Here is a 27,951-nt window from a genome sequence, read left to right as displayed (position 1 = left end):
GGTTTGGAAGCTCCCTATAGAAGGCTAAGGGCTGACTGGGAGCCCTTGGGATTGGGGAGTGGAACTGCATCTCTGGTTTAACTTGTGTGTGAGCCTTGTCTAACTGCAGACTTAGAGTCCAGTCCTGAGAGAAGGACGAGGAATGTGGGAAGGGGTCCTTGCTGTCTTTCACCCTTAATGCCCCCGCACCTTTGCCACAGGATTATTCCTCCTTTCCTCCTCCCACTGCTGTCCCTGCTCTGTTCAGGTTAAATCCACCCATGTGCCTGCTTAGGTGAACTCTGGAATCGTGGCAGAAAACTCCATGGGAAAAATTTTCATAGAGCTTGTTCAGATGTAGTCACCAGATGGCTTGTGTTGGACAGAAAGGCCTGAATTTCAGTACTCCATGCTTCTAAAATGTCCCTTATTGGCATTCTTGGACCCTTCCTTTTCCTCTTCCTTCCTCCATCTCTTTTCTTTACTCTTCTCTCTTTTCTTGGTTGAACAGAAGTCATATTTATTTCAAAATTTTTTGAATACCACTGTCTTCTGATTATGAATTGAAATGATATGATTCATTATAAGAAAATAGATTTTAAAAAACCCAGAAAAGCATGAAAAGAATGCCAGTTGACAAGTAATAATATTAGAGTGTTTAGGTGACAGGCTCCATGCTACGTGCTTTACATACATGATCTCATTGAATCCTTTTAACAAGTCTGTGAGAAAGGTAGTGTTATTATCTGTTTTGTAGATGAAAAAACTGAAACAGAGAGGTTAAGTAACTTGCCCCAAATCACACAGCAAGTAAGCAGTAGTATGGACTTTGAACCCAGGTGGTCTGACTCCAGAGTCTACTTTCCCATCCAGGGTACTCTGTCTTGCACTGGGCTGCGCCAGCTACATTCTAGAAACACACATGAAAAAGGACAGTAGCAACCAGGGCGGTCTCCAGTGACTGAGATTCGTTTTCCTGGAGAACATCTAGTCTGGGAAAGTCACCACCCTCCACACTAAAGCTCTCTGCCCCACGGGCTCAGAAGCCTGTCTTCTACAGAGATGAATGAACATTAACTGGTTTACAGAAATAGCTGTGGTACCCAGAATATTAAGCTTGTTAACTTAAAAAGAGCAAGGCCACAGTCCACAAAGACTTGAATCACCTCTCAGTACATCCTCATCCTGCAGCAAAACTGCATGGGAAGCTAACCAGTAACTGTTTTCTTGGACTGAGCGCCTCAAATCCGTGCACGGGCGTCATTCAGCCAACTCTTAGCTGAGTTATGTCTTCAGAACCACTGCTGTCCTCTCCTGGCATCTCCCTCGTTACAGGAGTAATGGAAACCTTAATTCACCAATACCCTGAGCCAAGGCCATCTCTTCCCTTTGTTCCACGACTGACCACCTTCCGTTCTGGTAACACATTGTTTCTGAGGGTTTCTTTCTCGGTCCCTCGGGCTGCAGTCAAGTTTTGTGGTCTGAGAGTCCTTCTGTCTTCTAAAGCTGGTATCTCTCTCCCACGTCTGCTAATGGCTGATTTAAAGCTCAGCTCTTGAACGGCAATTTTTAAAAGCTTTTTTGAAGTGTATTTTATATATCAAAAATTTTTAATGATAAAATTGCACCCTCTTAAAATCTGCAATTCAGTGATTTTGGGGAAGTTACCACATTGTGCAGGCATCTTCCTAACATTCATCACCCCGATAAGATCCATCGTGCTCACTAATAGTTAACCTCTGTTCCCATCCGTGTTTCATAGAAATAAAATCCTATAATACGAGGTCTTTGTGACTGGCTTTTTTCAATTAGCATAATGTTTTGGAGATTGATTCATATTGTAGTATATATCATTATGCATTCCTTTTTATTACTGAATAATGTTTCATTGTATGGGTATGTCATATTTTATTTATCTGTTCATCTGCTGATGAACGTTTAAATTGTTTCCATTTTTTCTAGCTCATGAATAATGCTGCTATGAGCATTCATGTGCAAGTCTTTATGTGGTCATATGTTTTCATTTCTCTTGGGCAGAAATCTGTGAGTGGAATTGTTGGATCATATGGTAAGTTTATGTTTAACTTTTTGAGAAATGTCCAAAATATTTTCCAAAGTGGCTACATCAAAGGACCGTTTGATTGTCCTAATTTCCAAGCTGATAGGGAGTCCATCATGCTAGCTCTCCATGATTAATAAAAGGAATAAAAATGACCCATAATCTCATCCTTATTGTTAACATTTTATTGATATATATATATAATTGTTTTATGTATAATATTGTATAAATGTAAATATTTATATATAACACAATAAAATATTGCATGTCAATACATGTCATGACATGTATCTCATGTCAATAAAATTATGCATCTATATACAGATATATATAAATATTACATAAGAAGACACATACAGGCATACTTGGGATCATACTGTATTAATAATTGAACTTCTGTTTTTAACATATAACTGAATCATGCTCATTTATCTATATTAAATATGAAATAGGATTTTTAATATCTTGATAATAGTATCAACATGGATATACCATAGTTTGAAAAATCGTAGTATTTTTGAATTTTTGGATTGCATTGTATTTACTCTTAAGTCATAACTTTAAATATGTATACTGTCAATTCTCAGTTAAATTTTTATCTGAGCCCTTTCTGATGCATTTTTTGAATACTTATCCCCTTCTCATGGCCATATGTTCACACTGCATCAGTTTTTCCCTCTCTGTTATCTCTTAGTACATATGAAGTCTGGTCCCTAAAAATGATTAAAGGGGCTCCTACAGCAAATTTCTTGGTAGTCTTAACCGAAATGATAGTGCCAGTCATGGCTCCAAAGCAAGGCAGGTATTTGCATGCCATAGGGTCCAGTTGCTGACTACAATGCTTCATGTCAGTAGTGGTCCCGTGTTTTTGGATGAGGATCCCAAAGGCATTCCCTTCCTTTTCATATATGAAAAGGAAAAGAGAATCTGATAATTGGGGTGCCCAAGGGCAGGTGGGTTCATCAAACTATCTTTTAAGGTCTTAAAGACTATGTAGTCTGGTTCTTCCCATAAAACTGGGTTGGGGTTTTTCTGTACCAAAATGTACGAGGTTTGGCCATAAGAGAAATTTGGAATCCAATTTTAGCAATAACCAATGAGCCCCAAAAAGCCTGAAGCAGTGGCACTTAGTTTTGGGTTTGGGGAAATTTAGGCTACCATGAAGCCTGTCTGGATCTAGCTGTGGACCTTTGTTCTTTTTTTTTTTTTAACCTTTTTTTTTATTGAATTATAGTCAGTTTACAATGTTGTGTCAATTTCCAGTGTACAGCACAGTTTTTCAGTTATACATGAACATACTTATATTCATTGTCACATTTTTTTTTCACTGTGAGCCACCACAAGATCTTATATTTATTCCCCTGTGCTGTACAGTATAATCTTGTTTATCTGTTCTGCATTTGCCTGTCAATATCTACACATTTTGAACTCCCAGCCTATCCATTCCCACCCTCCACCCCCTTGGCAACCACAAGTTTGTATTCTATGTCCATAAGTCTGTTTCTGTTTTGTATTTATGTTCTTTTTTTATTTTTTAAGATTCCACATATGAGCGATCTCATATGGTATTTTTCTTTCTCTTTCTGGCTTACTTCACTTAGAATGACATTCTCCAGGAGCATCCATGTTGCTGCAAATGGTGTTATGTTGTCGTTTTTTATGGCTGAATAGTATTCCATTGTATAAATATACCACCTCTTCTTTATCCAGACATCTGTTGATGGACATTTAGGCTGTTTCCATGTCTTGGCTATTGTAAATAGTGCTGCAATGAACATTGGGGTGCAGATGTCTTTTTGAAGTAGGGTTCCTTCTGGATATATGCCCAGGAGCAGGATTCCTGGGTCATACAGTAAGTCTATTCCTGGTCTTTTGAGGAATCTCCATCCTGTTTTCCACAGTGGCTGCACCAAACTGCATTCCCACCAGCAGTGTAGGAGGGTTCCCTTTTCTCCACAGCCTCTCCAGCATTTGTCATTTGTGGACTTTTGAATGATGGCCATTCTGACTGGTGTGAGGTGATACCTCCTTGTAGTTTTGATTTGCGTTTCTCTGATAATTAGTGGCCCTTATTCTTATATCAGATGCCCTAAATATTGAACCTGCGTTTGGGCAAACTGAAATTTTTTTCTTGGCTACCTTGTGTCCCTTTAAAGCTAAAGCTTTAGCAGGTGGGTGCTGTCTTCCTGTGAGGAGGCCTGAGAAGGAGAGCAAGAAGCAAATCATCCACACATTGCCACAACGTAGGGCCTCGAGGGAACTTCATATCATCCAGATCAGCCTTCAGGATTTGCAAGAAATAAGAAGGACTCTCAGTAAAATCTCAAGGCATTACTGTCCAGGTGAATTGTTTTTCTTCCAAAGTGAAGGCAAAAAAGGTATTGGCTAGCTGCTTCAGCTGAAATACTGAAGAGTGTACTGCTTAAATTGATTACGATAAAAAATGTGCTTCTTGTGGGAATGAACGTTAGTAATGTATGTGGACACAACAGAGTGCCGAGGGTAGCCGTGCTGTTTATTGTGTGGAGGTCCTGGACAAGCCTCCACCCTTGGCCCTTAGGTTTTCTCTCAGGTGAAATGCGAGTGTTGTAAGCACTAGTACGAGGGATAATGAGGCCTTGTGCCTTGTAATATTCTGTTACGGGCTTTATGTCTTGAAGGGCTTCTTCACTTACAGGGCATTTGATTAATTCTGGGGAGATGTTTTGAGGGGTCTGCTTGAATCTTGATGGGAGGTGAACTATGAACTTTGCTAATATCAGTTGGAGATTTTGCCTGTAAGGAGGATGGTAGCTGATTTAATAGGGACAAATGATCAGTGTTTCCAGAATCAGCTCTAGTGCCATCAGAGATGGAGCAAGCAAATAAAAGATGTCAGATGCTCATTTATTTACCTGGTTGGCTGTTTTGATGACTGCTGTCAAATTCTAGAATTATTTCCTGCTTTGAAGAGAAATTCTGGCATGATAACTTCTCCAAGAAGTCTTAGGCTAATAAATGGATGGGGGCTGAGGAACTAAGGAGAAAAGGGTGTGGATCTTTCAAAGGGTCTGAACAAAAGTGAGTAGGTTCAGAGACAGCAATCTTTTGAAGCTCATTAGAGATCCCCGCTAGCTGAACTGTGGTGCTCCGAGGCAGGCACTGCTCTGTAGCAGTGGGGCTTAGCACCGAGAGTTTGGCTCCAGTGTCATTTGGGATTGGAAGGGATTCATCCCCAGTCTGGAGAAATGTTTCTCAGCCTGCTTAAGAGGAAGGAATGGGAAGTGCCCCTGTAGCTCCTGGGAGCCCAGTCATTGAGATTTGGGAGGACATTGGAGAGGCTGGTTACAAGGGCTGAAGGTACCTGAAGTGCTAAACCTTACCACACTCTTCTCAGATGTCCTGGCTCTTTGCAGTTACAGCAGAAACTAAGAAGATTTGGTTTCATGTAGAAGCCTTCATTTGCTAGGGCTGAAGGTTAAGAATTTTAGCAACCTTCCTCTCAAGTGGCTCTAAGTGCAAGAGAGCTGGTTTGAGAGATTAAATCTGGGATAGAGGAAGTTTCCAATTCCATCCTAGTCCTTTTTACTAGAAGGGAAATGTGGCCCCTGTTCAGCCCATTAATAAACATAAAGTTAAAAACTACTTGGGTGGGATAAAAGAAGGCCCGATTTTTTTTTTAATGCTCTGAAGTCAATTGTAATAGTTACGAACAGGTTCATCAGATTTTTGTATGCCAGCCTGCATTTTGTTCCAATCAGTAGGCGGTGGAAAAGCCCTAGGAATTGCCTAATGAAGTCGCCTAGCCATTGCCTGAGTCTGATTATATAGTGAGTAGGCTGGTCTCCTGGTTGTAATCCTAGAGACCTTTCAGGGTTTTCCCAGTTATCAAGTTTTCATCCATGCTGGGCCTGGCCTTCACCGATAAGCATATGAACTAGCTGAAAGAATTCAGAGAAACTGAGTTGGTAGGTTGGAATGACTATATTAAATCCCTCAGCTAATCCGTGAGGATCCTTGGTTACTTTGGAAAAATCTTTGACTATGCCTGCAAGTTCAGCTTTAGTACAGGGAATTTAAGAAATTAAGGGTTTAGCCTCTGGATCCCTGGAAAGCTCAACTTTAAAGGGACACGTTACGATAGGCTCAGAGGAGAAGGGGATGGGGAGAGTTTCAGAGAAAAAGGGAAGTTTGGTGAATTAGTACAGGGGAAGTGAGGGTATAAGGGGGGTGTGGGCAGTATGGAAAGGAAGGAGGAAGATGGCTTAGGGGCAGAGCCCGAAACAAAGGAGCTGAGGAGAAAGAGCATGAGGCTTCAAGCCATTTTATCTTTCTTTAAATGTTTGTTTGCTTTAGTTAATCTTAAAAAATCTTAGTTTGGAGGGAAGCAATTTTAGGCTCCTTCTAATGTTTGGAAGTCTCACAATACCAATCAAAATGGGCATTCCATTCAGTTTTGGGCATTTTAGAGCTATAGTTGTGCAATTTAGTTTTAGGAAAAGTAAGTTTGGGGATTTCAAAAGTTCCCCATAAGGATCATAGCGGTTCTTAATTGCCTTTGTTTAGGTTGGTTCATTTAGTTAGAAAGGAACGTGGTCTTTTAAATATAAAATATAAAATCCACTGGAGTCCTTGTGAGGGATGGAATGCACTCAAAATATTTAGGTAACTGGTATCCCATTTTTTCTCTAGAATAAAAGAATAATTTTCAATCAGCCTAAATAGCCTACACAGCTCAAATAGCTCTAACAACCTGCAGTTTTAATACCAACCAGTTCTAAAGGAACAGTCTGGTCCTAAAGGAGCCCGGCCAAAACTGCTCAGCACAGCTCTAAGGGAACAGTGTAATTCTGGAGGAATCAAGGCCAAAGGCTTAAAGTGTAGTTCCACTAGAACAGCCAATCCTGAAGGAGTCAGGCTAAAAGTTTAACAATGCAGTGCCAATAGACTAGACCCTATTTGAAAAGGTATTTGCGCTGAAGGCTGAACCTGCAAGTTCCAGTGAAGCAGCCCCTATTTCAAAAGGAATGGGGTGAAGGCTAGCCTGTTCCAGGAGGAACAGCCTGCTTTTAAAACTTAGGCTGATGTGTCAAATGAATACTTGCATGCAGAACAAGACTTAAACAAGAACGGACAAAGGCTTAAAGTAGCTGCTGAAGACAACCTCTAAGGAGCTTCAAAATGCAAGGACGGCAGGAGCTAGGGTCGCAGAGGAAGACTTAACCTCAAACCCTAGGGTCAGACAGAAAAGCAGTGAGCACTAATGGGCTCAATATGGGCACTGCTCCTGTTTGTTCACCAGCCTCGGAGTTGTTGAGGGCCTTCTCTGGGTCTTGGTATGAGCTGCCAGAATGTTAACCTAAAACAAATAGATACCAGTTATTTCTAGCAAAAGTGGGTTTATTTGGGATTAACAAAGAATTGCATTTTTGGGATCTGCCACTGTGGCGAGCCTCATGCAAGTCCCCACACACAAAGGAGAGCAGAGCTCTTTCGAAGAGAAGAAAGGAAGTTGGGAAGACTGTAGTGAGTAAATAGTCGATTGGAGGAATTGAGAGTTTGAAGTTAGTGACATTCTCTCATGGGGTGAGCTCTTGCCTGGCAAGAAGAGGAGGTCTTTTTTCTTCTTCTTGGGCTCTGCTGTCATCCTAGGGCATGAGAGCACCCCCTTCTGACCTCTGGGCTCTATTTTAATTGAGGTTTTTGTTATTAATTTTTTTTACTGGGATATTTAGATTTTAAAGGAGAATCAACTTTAAATGAATTAATCTCTAAATTACAAGAATGTCACCAAAAGCACACAACTCAATTTTTTAAATGTGCAAAGATTTGAGAGGCATTTCCCCAAGGAAGATAGATGAATGGTAAATGAGCATATGAGAAGATCCTCAACATTATTCATTAGAGAATTGCATTAAAGCCATGACTCATCACTACACCTATGATAATAGCTAAAACAAAGAACCCTGACAATATCAAGTGCTGACAGGGATGTGGAACAACTGGAATGCTCACATGTTGTTGGCAGAAATGCAGAATGTTACAGTCACTTTGGAAAATATTCTGACAGTTTCACATGAAGTTAAATGTAAACTTACAATATGACCCAGCAAAATTTTATTCCTAAATATTGACATGAGTGAAATAAAAATCTATGTTCACAAAAACCCAGTATAAAAATGGTTATAGCAGCTTATTCATAGTCATCAAAAACTGGAAACAATTCATATGTCCCTCAACTGGTAAATGGATCAACAATCCATGGAATATCCATACAGTGGAATATTACTCACCACTGAAGAGGAGTGGACTACTGATACTCAGAAAAATATGGATGAACTTATTTTTTTTATTATATAAGTTTCAGATATACAGCATTATGATTTGACATCTACATTTGCTATGAAGTGATCACCATCACAGTTCTCGCTACTATCTGTCACTGTACAATTGGCCCTTTACCCATTCTGCCCATCCCCTCAAAACATGAATGAATGTCAAATGCATTATGCTGAATGAAAGAAGCCAGACTCAAAGAGATACACATTGTATGACTGCATTTTGTATGACATTATAAAAAAGCTAAATTAATAGGGACAAAGAATACTCAGTGACTGGCAAGAGTTAGGAGTTAGGGGCAGGTGACAGTGAAGGAATAGCATAAGGGGATTTTTTTTTTTTGATGTGATGGATGTGCTCTTTATCTTGATCATAGTAGTGGTTAGACAACTGCATGCATTTGTTAAACTCATAGAACTGTATACCACAGAGGGTGTATTTTACAATATGCATATTGAAAAGTAGTTATTTTAAAAAGCAGTATCATTGAAAATCTTTTTGGAGAGAGATGTGCTGTGAAACCTGAAGCTTCATGGATTATAGGGCGGGGGAGTTGGGTTAGGTGTGGCTCTATGACCAAGTAGTTGCAGTGAATTATATGTTGCCAACAGTGAGAGATGGTGAATAGTGACATAACTCTTCAGGACATCAATGAGAGCTTAGGATTGCCAGGAAGAAAAGTGGCCAATAAAACAAATAATCTTTCAGAACAGAAGTGAGGTCATGAGCAGTTATTTCAATTGTGAATTGTTTGAGGACAAAGGGGCCAACACTAGATAGTTTCTTCTGCAGAAGATCTGGGAGGTGAAAATAACATGAAGAATAGGGTGAAAATGCTTCTCCTTGAATGATTATCAACAGCAGCATTAAAAATCCCAAAGGAAATATACTCAGTGGTCTTTACTGAAAATCCAACACAAACTTCTTTGTAGAGTATTTGGTCCATGAAGGAAGATTTCCAGGGACTTATTTAGCTAAGGGTCCATGGACATCTGAGACGCATATCAGCTCCGTCATTTATAAGCCTAGATACCCAGCAAAAACTGCTGTGCTTTTCTGATCTTCATTGTTTGCGTCTATAAAGCAGGATTAACAATTGCACGTACCTTCCAGTACTGAGAAAGTTAAATGAGCTAATGCATGTATAGCGCTGAGCACAGTGCCTCCCAGGTAGGAAGCGCTCAATAACTTGTAGTGAGAATCACCTTGCTGCCTGATTTCAGGAGCCTGCGTATGTTTATTTTTGTCAAGTTCATAGTTGTATTTAATTTTTGTTCTTGTCACTATCTCATCGGCAGGCGGTCAAATCTAAACGGCATCCTCTTGCTACCTAGGGTATAGAAAGAAAGTGAATTTGAAAACAGACATCTTATCCCCAGAAACACAGAACCTTTTACGCTCAATACAAAGAGCCTTCAAAAGTAAGAGCTGTGACTTCCTTGCTCCAGAACTGGTTAACCTGTTGGGATATTTGGTAGATGAATTCTGGGCCACGCTCTCTTGGATACGGTGCACCTGACCGGAGGCAGCAGCTGCTCTCCATGCTCTCCTTCCAACACAGAAAACCAATCTCCCAGCACCAGGGGAGACTATAAAAAAGGGGAAAAATGCAAATGTCCAATGTTGATTAGTTTTGCCAGCTGCTCTTCTTCCTCTGGAATCAACAGACTGGCCAGTTTTAGCTGCAAAATCCCTTGGACAGGACAGACTGAGGGTTTTGGTTTTGTTTTGTTTTGTTTTTCAAAGAAATGGTATTAAAAAAATAAATAATCCTTTTCAGGTCACACCTGTCCAAAAAGTTGACAAATGAAAGGAGGGTTTAAATAGAAGAGAGAGATCATAGGCCTTTATTGGACTGTTTCTGAAAATATGTTTGACCTTGGGGAGGGTCTGATTCTTTTAAACATGGGATTGCAGTAACATGGGATTGCAGTCAGGTACTTTCAGAGGCCAGGCTGGTTATGTAAACGGGTGAGGGAGCATCTGGGTGTAAGGCAATAGGGAGTGGTGGTTAGTACGGGCCTAGTTTTCTTTTTTTTAAATTTTTCTACTATTATGAGACATGAGTACAAAGGCATTTCACTTTTTTTTTCTCAACTCTAACATGGAGGGGGAAATTGGGGCTGTGTGATGATAAATGACAGCCGACAGAACTTCAGAGATGCGGAGGGCTCTGGGTTCCCATCGTGGTCGTGTGGTGGACCGAGGAAGTCCATGCCACATCTGAGCTGAACAGCTTAACTCAGCTCCAGGCGACTTCTGTTGGGCAGGAATGTGAGCCCAGCAGTGACAAGGACTCAGTTAGTCAAGAGACACCCCACTTCTTGATTTTGTTGTGATTTAGATAAGTCACATTAAAATTCTGGCCATTTTAATGCTGACAGGTTTTGTTCTATTTAGAAGAATAGCAGTGTGATTCAAATACATATCTGTGTGTGTTAGTTTTAACCAGCCGCTATCAGTTTGGACCTCTGCTTTGGACCTCAGTTTGACAACTGCTATGGAGCAGAGTCCTAGTGTTTTGGTAGATGGGGATCCCTGATAGAAATAAGGTAAATTTGTTTTTGTTAGAAATAATTTCTAACAAATCTGATCTTTAAAAAGATGAAGATTTAAAATGATACTGTGAAGTCTGAAGTCATTAATGGGAGCATTATCCTCAAAGCAAAAGATAGGAAACAGACAAAATATCCACTAATAAGGGATGGTTACATACATTATATGACACCCACACAATACTATGTAGCTGTTAAAAATGAGACAGTTCTGTAGTGCCAACATGGGACCCAGGCTGTGGTATATATCATTAAGTGAAAAACAGCAAAGTGTGCAAAATTGTGTATAGCATGCCACTGTTGTATTTTTTAAAACCTGTGCCCTGTCTATCTAACATCTATCTATATCACATATCTGTATCTCTGTGAAGGAGAAGGAGCCTGGGGAACTAAAAGACAGATATGAGGAGACTGAATTTTCCTTTTATGTATAATTGGTAACATTTGAATTTTTAAAATAAAAAAATTTTTTTTTAATTGAAGTACAGTCAATTACAATGTGTCAATTTCTGGTATACAGCGCAGTGTCCCAGTCATGCATATACATACGTATTTGTTTTCATATTCTTTTTCATTAAAGGTTGTCACAAGATATTGAAGGTAGTTGCCTGTGCTACATACACCAGAAACTTCTTTAAAATTTGCTTTTATATACAGTGTCTAACATTTGTAAATCTCAAACTCCCAAATTTATCCCTTCCCATTCCCTTTCCCTAAATTGTTTAACCATGTGTACATATCCCCTGTTCAAAGTAAATGTAATTTAAAAACCTTTAAAGAATCCACCAATTCATAGGAAGTAGCCACTTCCAAAAGGGTAGTAGTAGCAGAGTAAAGGTGGGTTGTCCCCCTGCACCCTTGGCAACCACAAATTTGTATTCTATGTCTATGAGTCTGTTTCTGTTTTGTATTTATGTTCTTTTTTTTTTTAGATTCCACATATGAGTGATCTCATATGGTATTTTTCTTTCTCTTTCTAGCTTACTTCACTTAGAATGACATTCTCCAGGGACATCCATGTTGCTGCAAATGGTGTTATGTTGTCATTTTTATGGCTGAATACTATTCCATTGTATAAATATACCACCTCTTCTTTATCCAGTCATCTGTTGATGGACATTTAGGCTGTTTCCATGTCTTGGCTATTGTAAATAGTGCTGCAGTGAACATTGGAGTACAGGTGTCTTTGAAGTAGGGTTCCTTCTGGATATATGCCCAGGAGCGGGAATCCTGGGTCCTATGGTAACTCTATTCCTAGTCCTTTGAGGAATCTTCATACTGTTTTCCAGAGTGGCTGCACCAAACTGCATTCCCACCAGCAGTGTAGGAGGGTTCCCTTTTCTCCACAGCCTCTCCAGCATTTGTCATTTGTGGACTTTTGAATGATGGCCATTCTGACTGGTGTGAGGTGATACCTCCTTGTAGTTTTGATTTGCATTTCTCTGATAATTATGATATTGAGCATTTTTTCATGTGCCTATTGATCATTTGTATTTCTTCCTTGGAGGATTGCTTGTTTAGGTCTTCTGCCCATTTTTGGATTGGGTTGTTTGTTTTTTTCTTATTAAGTTGTATGAGCTGCGTATATATTCTGGAGATCAAGCCTTTGTCGGTTTCATCATTTGCAAAAATGTTCTCCTATTCCGTAGGTTGTCATTTTGTTTTACTTATGGTTTCCTTTGCTGTGCAGAAGCTTGTAAGTTTCATTAGGTCCCATTTGTTTATTCTTGCTTTTATTTCTATTGCTTGGGTAGACTGTTCTAAGAGAACATTTTTGAGATGTATGTGAGATAATGTTTTGCCTTTATTTTCTTTTAGGAGGTTTATTGTATCTTGTCTAGTGTTTAAGTATTTGATCCATTTTGAGTTTATTTTTGTGTATGGTGTAAGGGAGTGTTCTAGCTTCATTGATTTACATACTACTGTCCAGTTTTCCCAACACCATTTGTGAAGAGACTGTCTTTATTCCATTGTATATTCTTGCCTCCTTTGTTGAGGATGAGTTGACCAAAAGTTTGTGGGTTCATTTCTGGGCTCTCTATTCTGTTCCATTGGTCTATATGTCTGTTTTGTACCAGTACCATGCTGTTCTGATGACTGTAGCTCTGTAGTATTGTCTGAAGTCTGGGAGAGTTATTCCTCCAGCCTCTTTCTTTTCTTCAGTAATGTTTTGGCAATTTTAGGTCTTTCGTGGTTCCATATAAATTTTATTATGATTTGTTCTAGTTCTGTGAAATGTGTCCTGGGTGATTTGATAGGGATTGCATTAAATCTGTAGATTGCCTTGGGCAGTGTGACCATTTTAACAATACTGATTCTTCCAATCCAGGAGTGTGGGATATCTTTACATTTTTAAAAGTCTTTGTTAATTTCCTTAATCAGTGTTTTATAGTTCTCCATGTATAAGTCTTTCACCTCCTTGGTTAGATTTATTCCTAGGTATTTTATTACTTTGGGTGCTATTTTAAAGGGGATTGTTTCTTTATTTTTTTTTCCCTGTTGATTCATCGTTAGTGTAAAGAAATGCAACTGATTTTCGTACATTATTCTTGTAACCTGCTGCCTTGCTGAATTCTTCTATTAGTTCTAGTAGTTTTTGTGTGGACCTTTTAGGGTTTTCTATAGACAGTACCATGTCATCTGCATATAGTGACACTTTTACCTCTTCTTTTGCAATTTGGATCCCTTTGATTTCTTTCTCTTGCCTGATTGCTGTGACTAGGACTTCCAAGACTATGTTGAATAGCAGTGGTGATAGTGGGCATCCTTGTCTTGTCCCAGATTTTAGTGGGAAGCTTTTGAGTTTTTCGCTGTTGAGTACTATGCTGGCTGTAGGTTTGTCATATATAGCTTTTATGATGTTGAGATATGTTCCTTCTATACCCACTTTGATGAGAGTTTTTATCATAAATGGGTGTTGAATTTTATCAGAAGCTTTTTCTGCATCTATTGAGATGATCATGTGGTTTTTGTCCTTTCTCTTGTTGATGTGATGTATTATTACATTGATTGATTTGTGTATGTTGAACCACCCTTGTGTCCCTGGGGTGAACTGCACTTGATCATGATGTATAATCTTTTTTAAGTGCTGTTGGATTCTATTTGCTAATACTTTGGTGAGGATTTTTGCATCTATGTTCATCAGTGATATTGGCCTATAATTCTCTTTTTTGGTGGTGTCTTTGCCTGGTTTTGGTATCAGGGTGATGGTGGCTTCATAGAATGAGTTTGGGAGTATTCCCTCCTTTCCTATCATCTGGAAGAGTTTGAGAAGGACTGGTGTGAGTTCTTTGTATGTTTGGTAGAATTCCCCAGTGAAGCCGTCTGGTCCTGGACTTCTATTTGTAGGGAGGTTTTTTTTATTGCTAATTCGATTTCATTTCCAGTGATCAGTTTGTTCAAGTGGTCAGTTCCTTCTTGATTCAGTCTTGGTGGACTATATGTTTCCAGAAACTTGTCCATCTCCTCTAATCCATTTTGGTTCCATATAGTTTTTCATAATATTCTTGTATGATATTCTACATTTCTATGTTAATTGTTGTAATTTCTCCATTTTCCTTTCTTATTTTGCTTATTTGTGCTTTCTCTTTTTTCTTCTTTGTGAGTTTGGCTAGAGGTTTGGCCTGACAAGTATTCTTTTTATGCACAATGAGCAGATCGTGGGGTTGACAGACTGTATCTCCAGTATGACAGTTCTTGTACTTGAGATGGGGAAAGAAGGAGAAATGAACTGGCTTGAGTTATTTAAACTATACTGTCTGGGGAAAATAGAAAAAAATAGAATTTTAGTAAGTTAAAGGGGAAGTTAGATGATTTTGTAAGTGCCATTGAGCCTTTTCGCTAACCATTTAGAGAAATTTATGTTCCTACCTCAGTCCTTTTACCAAAACAGATTTATGGAGATCAGACTTCAGAGTCGTCCTCAGGCTCCCCACCTCCTGGTCTTTACACGTTTGTGTAATCCCTTTGGGTGTGGACAGGATCAGTGACTTTCTTCTAACCATTGGATTGTGGCAAACATGATAGGTTGTACGTGACCACGTGTGCGCTTCCATGGTGATGTGAAGCCCTTCTTGCTAGAGTTTCTCTCTCTCTCTGGCTTTGATGAAGCAGGATGCCATGAATTGTATAGCATCTGGAAATGAATTTGAACAACAATCTGAAAGAGTTTGGCAGTGGATTCTTTGCCAGTTGATCTTCTGATGAGAACATAGTTCTGGCCAGGACCTTGATCACAGGCTGTGAAACCCTAAACAAAGGACCCAGCTAAACAATGCCCAATTCCCTATCCACAGATACTGTGATGTAATAAGTGTGTATTATGTTAAGCTGGTAAGTTTGTGGTAGTTTGTGATGCAGCAATGAAAAACCAACACAGCTCCATATGTGTTAATGAATTATCTGTAAAAAAGAAAGAAAGAAAAAAACTATACAAGTCACTAAAAGAAAATACAGCCAAATGCCTTTCTGACCCTGAAGCACAAAAGATACTTCTAAAGAAAACATGAATACCAAAAACCACACACACACACTCACACGAGACTAACAAATTTTGACTCCATAAAATGTTTAAAATTCTGCATGGAAAAAATACTATACTACAGCTAAATTTCCTTAATTTGTCAGTGTCTGTGAAAAGAAAAGAAAAGAAAAGAAAAGAAAAGAAAAGAAAAGAAACAAAACCAACAATGAAAAGAAAAATAAGCCAAGAATGTTAACAGTAGGTTCAGAAGAAAAGGAAGTAAGTGTCCTTCACATCCAACAAAATAATCGGCCTTACTCACAATTAAAGAAATAGAAAATTTCAAAAGTGAGATTTCACTTTTCACTGAACAGACTTACAAATATATAAAACTTGATAATACTGGGGAAACAGGCCCTCAAGTGCTATTTCTTGGAATGTAAATTGGTGCAGCCTTTTTGGCAATAGAAATAAAAATTTACAGCATGCCTGTACTTGCCAGTCTTCCTGTATGGAGTCATTTAATAGTCATGCCCGCACATTTGTGCAGTGACTTCTGAATAGCAAAAACTGGAAATAAGCAAAATACTCATTGGTAGAAAACCAGTTTAGCAAACTCAGGGATAGCTTACTATGAAACAGACTGTTTTACGTCTCTAAGTCACGGTAAGGAATGATTTATAAGCTCTGTTAAGTTAAAAAATCAACATTCACACAGTGTACATAGATAATTTGCTCCAACTTTTTCAAAAGAATATGTTGTAATAAGAAATGTGAGTGTGTGTGTATGTACATTGCCTGATTTTGACCTCAGCCTTGCACGTTGTCAACACGGGGATGGAAAGCTAGACGTGAAGGCCCTTATAGTCACATATTCTAGGAAGTGGTCACGAAGATGAAGGATTCAGAAGCTCATTATGGTCACAAGAAAAGAGGCCTGGGAACAGGACGCCAGCAAGATGGGGAGGAGTAATCGGATCACTGCATCCTAGTGTATTAATTAATTAATAAAGTAAATCAGTGTACCTGGTGGTTCATGGCTTTCTAGCAAGCAGAGAATCCGCAAATGTACCTGATTTTGAAGCAGAAGCTCTTTGTTTTCTGTGAAATAAACAAATAGCAGATACTGTGCTAGACACAGGTAGGGAAAGACAAAAAAGAATAAGCATTGTTCTCTGTAGTCTAGCAGAAAAGTTTTAAACATGTTAAATATTATCTATCAGAATACTGTGTAATAATATTGATGTATCTGATGAATTCAAACATCTTGTGACAATCTGTTTTCTGGAGTCTATTTGTCATCAAGGTCTAGGTAATTTTTACTCATGCTCTCTCATTTGATCTTTGTAATTAACTTTTAAGGGGGTCTCATGACTTGTACTTTGCCGGTGGGATTCAGGAAGGTGACTCTGTCTCTTTTAAAGAACATAGAAAGTGGTCTCAGGACCTGAGAGGAAATAGAGGTATCCGAGGGAAACATGGCTGTAGAAGACGAAGGAAAGGTTGAATACAGCTATGAAGACTGGTTTTTAGATACCTCAACTATTCCAAAAGAGAATTCATCATCTTTCCCCAAACATGCTCATTTCCTGTATCCTCCTTCTCAACAAATACTCGTTAGCACCTCCTCTGAGCTCAGATCATGGTTCCAGAAGATGGGAACCTGGTGGTGAACTAAAGAGACATGTTTGTCTTCTCTCATGGGGCAGTCTAGAAGGGAAGATAGAAATAAGACAATGACAAGTGTAACATTCTCAAAGGGGAGATGGAGAGTAAGAGTAACGAATACACAAGGAATATAATTTAAGGTTTTGATACGCATTTAAAAACCGTGTAAAGCACGATAAGATAACAGAGATTAATGGCCGAGAGCAGGGATGGGGAAAAGTTGCTTTTAAAATGCTTAGCTAAAGCCTCTCTGAAGGGGGGTCATTTGAACACAGATCTGAATAAAATGAGAGCGCGTCATGGGATGATCTGAGAGGAAAGAGTATTAAGTGGTGGGACGATCAAGGGCAAAGCCAGTGTGATGGTCATGAGCTTGCCTCGTTGGAGGAGCCGCCGGGGCTGCAGCATGCCTAGGGTGAGGTGAGCAGGGGACAAAGTGCAAAGACGTGAGGACAGAGGGTGGGCAGAGGCCTGATCACACTGGGACTTGTAGGGTGTGGTACGGAGGTTGGATTTTATCCACCTGGAATCCACTGGAAAATTTGAAGCAGAGAGGAGATGGGTTCTGATTGATGTTTGGAAAAGATGACTCAGCAGTGGAGAGAAGAGACATGCAAGAGTGGAAGCGGGGAGCCGTCAGACCATCCTGGGTGAGAAGTGATGTAATGGGGGCTGTGAGATGCGTGGAGGCAGGAGAGGGGAGACAAGTGGCTAGGTATTGGAGGGAGAATCTACAGGATTGTCTAATGGATGGGATATGCTGGGGAAGATGCATGACACGTAGTATGAGGCTGACTAAGGTTTTTGGCCTGAGCAACTGAGTGGTGCCATTAATGGCGGCAGAGAAAACTAAACCATCATGCTTCTCTGCTCAAACCCCTGCTGACTTCATAGCACCTGCGGACTCCTTAGCCTGGCCTCTGAGCCCCTCCCATAACCCAGCCCAGCCTGCCTTTCCCGCCTCACCTCTGGCTCCCCTGTTCTCTTCCTGTGCTCTCGCATCCCCTTTGCTCTCCTGCGCACCGTGCTGCTGCTTGCTTCTGTGCCTCGCTCCTGCTCCTGCTCACACAGACTTCTCAGTCTCCTCATCATTCAGGCCTCAGCTTGGGTGCCACTTCCTCCAGGAAGCAGTTTCTGATTTCCCCAGTTCACATTAAGCCCATCCTCCAGTTGTGCCTCTTTCATGGGCTCCGCTTGAGGGCAGGGACCACATGTCGTTCATCTTTGTCTCCTTTGGGCGTGGCACAGCGCTCGGCACATAACAGAGGGTAGCACAAAGTGTTTGATGAATGAGTGCATGAATGCATACTGGTATATGAACACAGCTGGGTAGTGTGTGAGGTTAAATATTAGATGTGAGTACATTTTTAAAAAGGTGTTTAGATGTGAAGAGATGAAAGCAGGAGTTAACCACAGACTCTAGGCATTATGTGATGCTTTTGAATCCTGATATTTGCACGCTGAGAACATGTCTGGAACCACCAGGGAAGATAATAATCTCTGTGAAGGCTTTGCTAGACTGAGTTTGGGGGCTACAGGGAGGAGGAATTTAGTTATAAAAATGAGAGGAGAAAGGGCAGGTGAGGTGTAGCCTGGCCCTCTTTTTTGTGCTTCCTTGATTACGCCCTGCCCCAAAGGTCACCCTGCAGCCATCCCTCGTGTCCCCGGTCCTTTAATTCTGCTTGCAGTCCAGACCATGCTCCGAGACAGTTGATTAACGGCCCTCCCACCACCTCTCCCCACTCCCTTTAAATGTGGCCACACTACCCCTCACCTAAACCCGACAAAAAAAATACAGTCCTGTGACAATCTTGTGGCAAGCTAGATCTCCCAGCATTAAATCACCATTAAGGGCCTCTGTGAATTTGATAACAGCTTTAGGGTTTTTTTCCCCCTCCTTTCTCCCATTTAGAACTCATAGCTTTCCTGCTATGGGAGGGGGACGCTAGAGAGACAAACCATCCACTACCCTGTCCTCCACCGAGGAGCGCGCACCATAATCATTCCGAGGCGGGAGGAGTGCAGAGGACTTCCTAGCAAAGCTCCTTTCAGGCAGAGCATCCTCGACTTGTTGAGCTGGTGGCAGAGATGAAGAGTGTGAGGCTGGCACCTGGCATCTATCTGCACAGCCATCTGTGAAATGCTCTCACATGGGTATCTCATTGGGTCCTAATAGGAATCTTGCTAAAAGAAGTGCTGACTATGCCTGTTTTAAAGACAAGAAAAGCAGGGTCCAAAAGCCTGGACCGGTTCGTAAGACCCCAGGACTGAACACAGGACCTCTGACTTGGAGACTGGAGATTCTGAGAAACTTCAGATATATGCCAAGTGATTTGTTCTTTCTGAAGTCTTCCCCCTGCCTGTCAGGCTCTGAAGGTAGACATACGAGGTTCAAATCTTGGCTCTGCCAGTTACTACCTGGGTAACTGAGAAAGATACCTACTTATCTGTCTAACAGTTACCTAGTGCCACAATGATGTTGTATAACAAACAGCCATGGGACTTCAGGAGCATGTGGTAATAAACATTTATTTTTGCTCAAGAGTCCAGAGATTGGCTGAGTGATTCTCTGATCAGGGCTGGGCTCACTGTGCGTCTCTGGTCAGCTGGTGGGTCAGCTGGGGGTTCACTCATCAGCTAACATGACTCCGCTCTGCCTCCCGTGACACAGCTGGCTTGTCCAGGTGTTTCATGTGCAGCAGCAGGGTTTAAAGAGAGAGAGAATAGGAGCGGGCAAGCCCTCTTAAAGCCTAGGTTCAGAACTGGCACATCGTCCCTTCTGCACAATTATTTTGACCAAAACAAGTCACAAGACCAGCCAAGATCCAAGGGATGGGGAAATAGACTCCATCCTTTGATGGGAGGAGCCACAAAGTCACCTGACACAGGGTGTGCACAGAGGGAGACCTTTAAATGGCACCGTTAGGGTACTTGATCTCTTGAAACCCCCAAGTTCTTTCATTTTTGCAATTTAGAAATAGAAATTAAAGTCATATCCATCGCATGGGGACATGGTGAGGGTTAAATGGAGCAATGCAGGTGAAGTGCTTAGCGTAGTGCCTGGTACATAGCACTTATAAAAACACTCAGAGTCTTAACTCTGAGACTTGTTATTCTGGATGGCTGTTCTAGAATAGGGGTCCCTTCCCCTGCTCCAGTTATGCAGGACTTTTTTCAATCCCCTTTTATTTCTCCATTTGCCCAGAGGGTGATGTCAGTATATCAGCTTCTTCCCACCTCATTCTTGGCTGTCTACTGGACTTTTGTATGAACATGTATGAGATTTCAGGGTCTTCAGTCGCTGGCAGACACCATGCACTTAGCTGTAAGAAGTGTCACACCCGCAGTGACTGGGAGGCTTTGGCAGCCTGGAGCCAAGCTCTGACGTTCTCAAGAGGACATTCATGTGCTACCCTCCCTGACATTCAGCTGCTGGTGCAACCTGTCATGTGCTTCCTCAGATCCATCATACCTGAATTCAACCAGTCTATGTATGCATTTCCCCTCTCAAATGTCTGTGAAAATTGCCTTCTGTTGAAATTCATCTCTTCAACCTGAACTTGGTGATTTGCACTTAGGTACTTCCGTAATATACTCACTCTGGAGGAAGGATGAGTTCGTTTCTGTTTCAATTTGGGATTTAAAAGAAAAATAAATAGAATTTGAGTAATGGGGTTGTTTTCGTCTTTTTTCCATCTCTTCTTCTAATAGGGAACATCTACCATACATGAAATGTGTTTTAGAAGATGGAGAATTAGAGCTGGACCCTTCCCTCAGGGAGCCTTTGATCAGGTAGGGGACCTGGCATGCACTCACACAGGTAACTATGATACAGAGGCAAATGTGATTTAAAACGATGAGGAATGGGGCACACAAGATTCAGGGATAACTCATAGAAGGGATACTGGGCTTCTGTTGGGTCAAAAAAGGGAGCCTCTGAACTACACTGATGGATAAATGAGAGGTTGCCAATAACTTTTTCCCCTTTATATAAAACTACTAACATTACTATGGGTCTTATCAAAAAAGTTAGGACAATGTAAATAAAGGAAGAAAGTGAGTCTTTGTGTCAGATGTTGTTGGTTGATTACCCAGTATCCTTTCTCACCTTCTTCCTTAATAACACAACCTTGATGCTATTCAGGGCAGCAGTGTGTCCCCCACAAAAGGCTACACTACCCAGCATCCTTTGTGGTGGTTTCCTTGCCCGTGAAATTAAATTCTGGCTAATGAGATATAAGTGGAAAAAATGTGGGACTTCCAGAAAAGATCCTTAAGAGGGATGATTTCATTGGAAGGGTTGGCCCTTTTGCCCCATTTTTCTGGAACATGAAGGTGATGGTTACATCTCCAGCAGCCAAGGTGGATGAGGAAGTGAGTTTGAGGATGGCCATGTGTACCAGTCAGGATAGACTAAGTTATGCTACAGTATCAACAATCCCCAAATCTCAGTGGTTGTCTACTTCTTACTCACCTCGATGTCCAATAGAGGTCAGCAAAGAACCTGTGCTCCACAGAGTGACTCTGTCACTCAGGCTGATGGAGGCTTCCTCTTGATCTGTGCGTTCAAAATCACAGAAGCAGGTGGAAGAACATATGCAATGAGTTGTTATATATCACGTGCTTGAAAGGAGAGAAGAAAAGAACTTTGGTGAATAGAAATAATGACTTCTGTACTGTGTGCTAGGATGTGGAGCAGAAAGTTAGAATGCTCCTGAATTTCCTAATAACTTGGAGAGTTGCTGTACCCTGGACTGCCCACCTCCAGACTTCTTCCTCTTGAGAGAATAAACTTTCATGTGTTTAAATCATGATTTTGTTTTTTTTCAGTCTCATGGAGTCAAATCTATTCCTAACTGATTTGCTTCTCCGCCACCATTCAGGCATAACAACAGACGTTACGTGATGAGTGCACTGGGGACGAGGCGTGAGTCTTTGAGGATGGCTTCTGGGAGGAGCAGCCTTCGCACTTCCTGTTTGTGTCACGTGATCATGCTACCCTCCACGTGAGTAACTGAATCAAAGCCAAAGGCTTCTTTTTTTTTTTTTCTTTTCCCCAGTGATGAGAGTTTTTAATGGTACATCATGTTGGAAAAATTTAACCCTACCAATTCTACATCAACAAGATATCCTGTGCCCAGGATTTTACTTGGAAAAGAAGGTCCACAAGAAATGTGTCCATAAATGTTTACAGCAGCGTTTTAAAGGCTTCTGTCCACTGCCTATGAAATGGCCTGGCTTGAGAGCTCTGCCTGGTGGGAGGGCTGTGCACTGGGTGGTGACTAAATGACCGGTCAGCTGCTCTCATTCATGTGTTGAATCTGAGACACCTGCTGCGTGTGAGTGTCAGCCACTGGAGTGCCTGACTGCCTCATCCAGAGCGATTCCGCATTCTTGAGCCATGAGCAGGGGGTTCAGCTCTCGGTGAGGTCGGGCTGCGTCGGTCCTCAGACCTTTCCTTTCTTTTTTGTGCGTCTGTACAGTAAAATCCCTATGATGTGATAAAAAAACTAGAGCCTGACCAGCACAGTGCACCCCCCTCTTACCTGTGTTCTATGTTGTGTCTATTGATGGTTTTTAAATGGTACTTAATTTTCTCTGTCCCTTAACAATGTGTCATGATCGTCTTCCCAGGCTGTTAAATACTCTTTTCCAACAACACGTGAACTCGTGTAGAGTACAAGGCCCTGCTGTGCTCCGAAAGCAGAATGTTCCCATGAAACTTCTCATATGACAAAACGGTGTAGAGCAGAAAAGAAGCTACTTTAGGACACATCTTGCTAATGGGTGTACAAAATAAATTCAGACGAAACACAGTTGCTCAGAGACGGGTTTAAGGCTCTGGGGCCTTGATGCTGCGTGGCCGTGTGGAGTTCCCGGGGAAGGAGAGGTGGTCCTTCTCTCGCTGCTTGGAGTGTGCGCTCCCTCTGTAACGGCTGGCTGCAAACCCGGCCCTGACTGCTGTTTTCAGTTTCCCCCTTTTTAAATGAAAGTGAACATCCTCTTTGGATTTCTTTCGGTTAGCAAAAATAGGTACGAATGTCGATCTTTCGTGAAAGAGATGCAGTGCAAAGCGAGCTTTCGAAAAGCAGGGGATACCTGGATTCTATTGTATGACTATATTTATTTAATCATTCCTCTAATGTGGGATACTTGTGTTATGAATTGTCCTTTTGTTTATGTGCTTTGCTTTTATGTACAGCATCAGCCTCACCATTTTTGACATTAAATATTTGCATACATCCATGATATTTGTATAGCTAGGAGTTTGATAGGAGGATATTTGCTAAGAAGGGAGATGTTGTAGAACAAGGACCTGGCATGAAATAAGCACAAATATGTGAACTAGAAAAACAAGGCATCTTATCAAATAGTCAGATTTTGCTAACGTTGGCTACAGTGGCTGAATTATCAATAGAATTGAATGCCAAGTTAAGGCATGGCCGTTAAGATTAAGGGGGCCTTTTTTTTTTTTTTAATATAGAGAGAACCTGGAATATCGCAAGGTGAATCCCTTTGTCCTCTGCAGTAATAGAAAAAAAAATCCTTTGGGGTGTTATATTGTGCATTGTGTTAAAAAAATAAAATACTGTGCTTTAAAGGGGATTTTATCGGTGTAGATATAGTCTTAAAACAAACAATGTCCTAAGTAGAGACAACTCTATTATGGATTAATACCACCACTTCCTCTTTGTGCCAACCTTTTGAACAATTTTTTTTCCCCCAAAACTGTAGTGTTTCACTGGATGCCATAAATAGCATGGCTTAAACAGAAGGTAGCCTTCCCATTTTACAGGTGCAGGCACTGAGGTTAGGTGATTTAATGCAATAGAATGCCAGAACCTGGCTCGTCGAGGGCACCTGTGTTCACCTCTGCATTTTCCGGTGGTGAGAGTGAGGCTTGGCTTAGCTGTTAACCATCACCACACAGCTCTCGTGTGAAGGAGGTGGGCTCGCACCCGTTTCTGATCTCACGTCCTGTTTCTCAGCCCCTTGCCCTGAAGTCAGCCAGCCAGCCAGCAGCAGAGTCTGGATGAAAGGCCAGGTGGACTGACTCTGCGTTCAGTCCTTTTTTAATAAACGAGTGGAAGTACTCTTGTCCCACTCTCCTTCCTCAAGAAATTCTTACACGTTAATATGCACAAGAATCATCCAGGGGTTTCTTGAACATGAAGGTTTCCTGGGCCCCACCCCAGACACTCTGTTTCAGCAGGCCTGGGCTTAGACCCAGATATGCGGATTTGTAACAGACTCCTCAGGTGATTATGAGGAAGGTGGTGCATAAGGCAGGCTTTAAGAAACGCTGTCTGTCCAATTTCAAGCTTGAGATCTGCTTTGTCTCCTCTTCAAGCATGCCTGCTCTTAGAAAAGTGACTCCAGCCCCGCCTCGTTGTAACCCCTTATCAGCTCTGTGTGTTTTGCAAATTGCATTTGCTCTTCATTTACGGACAAACCAGGTCAGCACTGCCATGCCAATAAGAGCTGGATTTTCCCTGGCCTCATGCATCAGTGACATATTTGCCAACATCGGCCCAGTTCCGACTTCCCTGCAATCGGCGATGGTTGATGATGATGCAGGATACGTGTGACTCGATTTGCGGAGCGCCGGCTAAGCTCTCAGGGAAGTCAATAAGAAAAATCTCATTTTGATCTGCAGATTGGGCTCATTTGATTTGGAAGTCACTGGTGGCAAAAGAAATATGGGGCCCAGGGATGTCTCTTCCAGCCCCTCTCTCGCTGTAATCACCCCTGAGAAGCAGTTTTCTCCATCTGCCTCCTCCTCCCTCCTCTCTCCATAGATTTAATGTGTCAGCGATGGAGGGAAAAAAAAAAAGTAACAACCACTCTCAGACTTTCTGGGTGATTCTTCTTTCTCACCCGTACAGAGGAGAAAGGGTCAAAACAGCACCATAAACCATCTATCCAAACCGTTCGCTGCATGGCTCCTAGGAAACCCATGTGGCCTTTGTGACTTCTTACGCGGGTCTGTGACTTTAAGTTGAAAGAGGTCAGAGAGGGAAAAAATAAATGCGTTATTATGCCTTGTGAAGCAGCGCTTGGGTCTGGGTGCTCCGTGGGCTTGTGTGCGTGTCAAAATGGGTACGTTTACCTCCTAAGTATGTCAGGACTCCAGTGAGATCTGTTTATTCCCGACCCCACCCCTTTATGCTACTGTTTGCTGTAGATTTTACAATGTCCTCCCTTCTCCTTTCCCTCCTTCCTACCTTTATCCATCAAATTCATTATCCACAGGGCATCCTGAGTGGTCAGCAGATCCCACCCCTTGTTACAGCCCTTTGGTGGCTTTGCGTTATCCTAAAGATAAAGTGTAAATCTGTGCTGTCTGGTGCGGTAGCCACTAGCCTCATGTGACTGTTGGTTGAAATGTGACGAGTCTGAACTGAGATGAGCTATAAATGCAAACATCACATTTCAAAGATTTAGAAGGGAAAAAAAAAGGTGTAAAATATCTCATTAATAATTTTATGTTGATCACATGTTGAAATAATATTTTAGATATACTGGCTTGACTAAAATATATTACTACATGTAACTTCAGGTGCATATTTTGGACCTTCTAATGTGGCTACTAGAAGATTTAAAATTACACTCATGGCTTACATTGTGTATCTAGTGCTGCTCTAAACTCTTCAATATGGCCCGCCCTCACCTTGCTCCATTCCCTTCTCGCACCCTCTCTTTTGGCTTTATGAATTTCCTTTAATCTTGTGAATTAATTGTTCATCCTTTTGTTTCTGGGATTTTAGTAAGCTGTTGCTTCCTTCCACTACCACTCTCTTACTCAGTCTTACTTATATTTCAGTGTGTCTTCCGGAAGTCATTTCATGGATGTCACTAGCTCATTCCTGACTCCCTGAGTCTGGCTTAGGTGCTCTGCCTGTAGATCCAGTAGCATCTCTATATTATGTCCTCTACAGTACTTTCCATACTCCTTTAGATTTGCTTTAAAAAGTATGTATACGGTGGGGAGGGTATAGGTTAGCGACGGAGTGTGTACTTAGCAAGCGTGAGGTCCTGGATTCAATCCCCAGTACCTCCCTTAAAATAAATATATACATAAATAAACCTAATTACCCTCCCCCCAAACAAACAAACAAACAAAAGAAGTATGTATACATAAAATCTGCCTGTTCCACTAAACTGTAAGCTCCATTAAGACAAGAGCTGTATCTGTCTTATGCACCTTTGACCCCAGTGTAGGAACTCAATAAATGTTTGCTGAGTAAATCTAGGCATCTTATTAAATGGGCAAGGGGACTGAGGTCCAGAGTGGGGAGACTTCTTAACCAAGGTCTCACAGTGGGTGCATGGCACAGCACCTCAGGCCAGTGCCATGCAGCAGGGACACAGATTTAAATAATGTATGATATCGGAAAGCAGTGTTTTAAAAGCAGTGGATTAAGATTTGTGTACGTGGGTTTAAATCTGCCCAAAAAGGTACAGAAAGAGCTAACTAACAGAAGCAAGTGTGGTGCCAAACCTGGTCCTGGCTGGAACACTCTCCAGCCTAAGAAAATCCTTTGGCAGCAGCGCTGACTCCAGAACTTCCCTTCTGCCACTGTTGGGTTGGGAGGAATGGGACAGGGGAAGGAAGTGACAGGACCATGGAGATCTGGGCCATATATAGGTGGAGCAGATACACAGGGCAAGCTGAGTCAGAGCTTTGATGTGCTCAGGGAAATTGTCTGCCTGGATGACAAACCAGAGGTCATTTCTTGAGATGGCGGCAAAGCCTTTCCTCACACTGACATGTCTCTGAAGAGAGCAAAACCAGAAGAGCGATTTTTAGTCATGAAGCCTCCAGGGTTCTGGTATCATCTTCTGCCATCCTTGCACCTGGGAGAAAATCCTTTCTGGTCCTAGCAGTACGTAGCTTAGCGCATTTGCAAAATGTGTCACGTTACAGGTTCTTTTGGAAAAAGTGATAGAAGAGGAACTCTGCTTTCTGTAGAATTTTCTGCTGTAATCGAGTCTCACTTTTCTAATTACACGATATAAGCTCAAAGCAGAAAAGTTGGCAAACATAATAGCACAAAGAAGGGAAGCTTTACCCATTATTCCAGCAGCCTAAATAATCCCACTATTTATACTTCCTGTAAATCTTTTGAGTAATCTTTGTGTTTATTCACTTACAGACTTTTATAAGAGTAAGATACCGTGAATACCTTTTAGTGGTGGTTTTCCTCTTGGTTGTATATCATGAACAATTTCCTATGTCAAAAAGTACTCTTTTGTAATATGATTTTTATCATCTTCCTTAATATTCTAATACAGTTAAACCCTCCCAACAGTCTTCTATTATTGAACATTTAAACTGTTTCCGATTTCTTCTTATAAATCACTCTACAGGAATTCCCTTCTGCACATGTCCCTGATTTTTTCCAAAAGACAAGTCTGTAAAAGCAGAATTGCTTACCAAAAGGTAATGTATATTTTAAAGGATTTTGGTGTTTATTTTTAATTAGCCTGCTAAAATTTTTAGGGCAAACTGTTTTCAGAGTTCCCAGGTATTCTCTGCACACAACTCCTTTTATGTTTGGAAGTTGTACCATCTACTATCATGAAGTTTGGTTGATGATACATCCCAAAGGGAAGGGATTTCCAAAAAAAAAAAAAACCCAAAAAACCAAAATGAAGTAAATTCTACACTCCAAATCATATGGAATCCCCGATGATTATGTCCACTTTGGTGTTTCCCAAAATGCTCCATGAGAGAAGAGTTCTGTGGTGAGGTAGGTTTGGGCAATGTTGCATCCTCCATCTCTCCGCAGATCTTGAGGAATCTTGCAGTAAATTTGAGCAGGTTCAAATATGTTTAAATCAGTTCTCTTCCTAAAGGTTATTTGGTCACCAGGCTCCTGAAAACCAAACACCAAGCCTACAAATAT

General features: G+C 41.2%; 1 long non-coding RNA gene across 1 annotated transcript in view; it reads left to right on the top strand.

Moving 5' to 3' along the window:
• LOC140691053 (uncharacterized) overlaps positions 1-27,951 on the top strand; it is a 225,854-nt gene that overhangs the window by 109,261 nt on the left and 88,642 nt on the right. The window contains exons 3-4 of the long non-coding RNA XR_012066499.1: positions 20,753-20,833; positions 21,925-22,047. This is a non-coding gene — a long non-coding RNA (uncharacterized lncRNA). The remainder of the gene's footprint in view (positions 1-20,752; positions 20,834-21,924; positions 22,048-27,951) is intronic.

The sequence above is a fragment of the Vicugna pacos genome, chromosome 3 (assembly GCF_048564905.1).
Source record: "Vicugna pacos chromosome 3, VicPac4, whole genome shotgun sequence".
Classification (NCBI taxonomy): Eukaryota; Metazoa; Chordata; class Mammalia; order Artiodactyla; family Camelidae; genus Vicugna; species Vicugna pacos.
Note: the sequence above shows the minus strand (reverse complement) of the source record. Positions and strands in the feature narration are given on the sequence as shown.